Raw genomic sequence first — 3,394 nt, 5'->3', positions numbered from 1 at the left:
GGTGGTTTATGAATTTAATGGACAGTAAAATGTGATTTGGGACAGTAACAAGGTGGTTTATGAATTTAATGGACAGTAAAATGTGATTTGGGACAGTAACAAGGTGGTTTATGAATTTAATGGACAGTAAAATGTGATTTGTGAAATTAAACTAGTATGCCTGTAACAAGGTGGTTTATGAATTTAATGGACAGTAAAATGGTCCATTAAATTCATAAACCACCTTGTTACTGTCCCAAATCACAGTAAAATGTGATTTGGGACAGTAACAAGGTGGTTTATGAATTTAATGGACAGTAAAATATGATTTGGGACAGTAACAAGGTGGTTTATGAATTTAATGGACAGTGAAATATGATTTGGGACAGTAACAAGGTGTTTTATGAATTTAATTGACAGTAACGGTGATTTTTGAATTTACTGGAAAGTTAAAATATGATTTGTGAAGTTAAACTAGTGTAATTATAATCAGATGATTTATAAATTTAATGAACAGTAAGTAATAAGGTGGATTTAATGGAGAGTAAAAGATAAGTTGTGAAAGTAACTAGTTTGACAGTAACAAACTGGTTTGCGAACCTAACAGACAGTAGAAAAATGGTTTGTGAAATTAAACTAATGTAACTGTGACAAGATATATGATTCGTGAATTTAAACATATGTGGCAGTTAAAAAACGTTGTTTGAGATTTTAAACCTCGTTTACAATGTGAGTTTATTTTTGTAACTAATTCCATAACTTATATAAGTTTTATAATGGATCTTACATCTGGTGTAAAATATGGCTTAAAATTTCCTACTTGTAAAATAAAATATAAAAAAAAACTGTTTCTGGTCACCATTAGATATTCTTGCAGGTAGGAACTCTGTAGACTTCTATAGCCATAGAGCGTTTAGAACTAGTAAATGTTTAGATGTCTACACGACTTTATATTAGTAGAATTAAATCTAGGCTTAACTGGTTTAACGGTGATTAGTAATGGACTCTGTTCACCGTGCTTAGAGGCCCACACGCCTTTATATTACTAATGTTAAATCTAGGCTTAACTAGTTAAAGAGTGGTCAGTATGTACATTAATCACTGTCATGCACACGGCTTTGTATTAGTACGGTTAAATATAGGCTTAACTAGTTAAAGAGTGGTCAGTAATCACTGTCAGCTACACTGCTCTCTATTAGTACGGTTAAATCTAGGCTTAACTAGTAAAAGTAATGGACCCTGCTCACTGTCGTTTACGTAGCTTTTAAATAGTAAGGAAAATTTAAGTTGAATTATTTACACAGTGGTCAGTAGTGACCATTGCTCAGGTGGACTGATTATAACTTGATTTATGTTGCCGTATTTCTGGTATTTCGTTAAATAACTGAAAGAAAAACTCCGCAACACTTGGCATTTCATGGTATGACCCACATGATGTGACAAGGTTTATTGAAAACCCGAAGGTATAACCACTGATCACACTTAAATCGATATAACCACTATGTGGACATGTCAAATTAAAAGAAGTGTGTTTTTAACTCAACCTCATTTTTAATCAACTTGTTTTTCCTTCTTTTCGTTGTGTTCACAATAAATCTTTGCACGAATCATCTTTAAGTGTGTTTGTTTTTATAACAAGTTGATTTAGTTTGTTAAAACTGATTAGAAAAAAAAACTCATGGTGGTGAAACTACAATTAACGTTTTACTGATTTATGCATATTTCACAGCGATATAGTTCTTAGTAAACATTTCGGATGTTTATTGACTAACTTCGTAAATTTGTTTTGTATTTAGTTTCGAGGAGAAAGAATGGTTGTGATATTTGATATAAATTATGTGGCATACGTGACATAAAAATGTGGCATCAATTTTGTTTTTACAGAAGTGGTTTGTTGATAAGTTTAATGCCACATTTTTATGTCATTGTTTGACGAGCCAACTGCCTCAATTTTGTTTTTACAAAAGTGGTTTGTTGATAAGTTTAAGGCAGTTGGCTCGTCAAACAATTCGCTTTAAACGGAACCTTTTTTTTCTGTTTCAGCTAATATATATACACATACAAACGATATTGTTCAGAATTCCTATTTTACTTGCTTTGTTGTCAGTAGAGGGCAGCTTAGTGTTCAGGAAGATGGAGACGTTTATCATTACACGAAATTGATAAGAAAAAACACATCTACTATAAAAAAACATGAGTGAACTTTTGCTCCTTAGATATATATATTATAAGGATGTCGTGAGTTAATAGTTTCATTAAGAGATTTAACTGTTTTGGTTTGAGAGATAGATATTGTATTATATTTGAACTTTACGCTTGAAAAAGAGTGCAAAAATGTTTTTCCAACCTTTAGTCAATCGTAGAGCTTTAACTGTAGAAGATTTACAATTAATACGAGCTGTTTTCGATGATTTAAAATCGAATGCTCTTTCTGTTAAAATCGCAAAGTTTGAAAAATAAAGTTTTGTATATCTATGTTTTAGAATGGTTTCAAATGTCTCTTGTTTTTTCAAACAAACTCGTAAAAACCTAACGTTTGAAAGGCTTGGCTAGTAATCAAAGTTCTTCACCTCTCAGCGTGGACATTAGAGACACAAACAATACTTTTACTACACTGCTAATACGTCAAGCTTTATAGTTTATTATGATCTAAACCAAAACTGTATGTTAAACTATGTAGTTTACTGGATCAAAAGCAGAACTAAAATTATATCAAACTTTATAGTTTGCTATTAGCTAAACCAAAAACGATATGTCAAATTGTTTAGTTTACTGGATCAAAACCAGAACTAAAATGATATCAAACTTTATAGTTTGCTATTAGCTAAACCAAAACTGTATGTCAAACTATGTAGTTTACCGGATCAAAACCAGAACTAAAATGATATCAAACTTTATAGTTTGCTATTAGCTAAACCAAAACTGTATGTCAAACTGTGTAGTTTACCGGATCAAAACCAGAACTAAAATTATATCAAACTTTATAGTTTGCTATTAGCTAAACCAAAAACTATATGTCAAATTGTTTAGTTTACCGGATCAAAACTAGAACCATATATATCTCTGTTGAGAACCAGACATGTTGCAGTAACCCCTTCAATATACCAAGACTGTGATGAAATGATCTCGTATTTGTTATGTACGAGAGATTTTTGAGTGGTAATAAAACAGTTACGTCTGATTTGTCGGAACAAGCAGCATTATACTCTTAATTGTTAAAATGAAACTTGTGAGCTCTTCAGCTCCATCGTCATAAAAACCAATTCTTTTGTAAAGACCTTGACAAGGTTAGATAAGTAACTGACGCTCGAGACGCGTGCTCAGTAAACGCAATTCCTGCTTGAATCGCGTTCTGTTCATTCTTTTTTTTTTTTTTTAGTTTCCTGAGCTTAATTGTTCTCTAGTGTTGTTGAAG

At 31.7% G+C, this 3,394-nt stretch overlaps 1 long non-coding RNA gene across 2 annotated transcripts; it reads left to right on the top strand.

The window, feature by feature from the left end:
- The first annotated feature begins 6 nt into the window (after positions 1–6).
- Positions 7–2,464, top strand: LOC111088364. Of its 2 annotated transcripts, XR_002612899.1 has the most exons (3): positions 7–170; positions 274–1,880; positions 1,962–2,464. It is a non-coding gene; the product is annotated as an uncharacterized LOC111088364 (long non-coding RNA). The 2 variants fall into 2 exon arrangements; XR_002612898.1 differs by lacking the exon at positions 7–170 and having other exon boundaries at positions 254–1,880.
- The last annotated feature ends 930 nt before the right edge of the window (positions 2,465–3,394 follow it).

This window comes from Limulus polyphemus, unplaced genomic scaffold (genome assembly GCF_000517525.1).
Source record: "Limulus polyphemus unplaced genomic scaffold, Limulus_polyphemus-2.1.2 Scaffold3618, whole genome shotgun sequence".
Lineage (NCBI taxonomy): Eukaryota > Metazoa > Arthropoda > Merostomata > Xiphosura > Limulidae > Limulus > Limulus polyphemus.
This window is presented reverse-complemented; position numbering and strand designations above follow the sequence as displayed.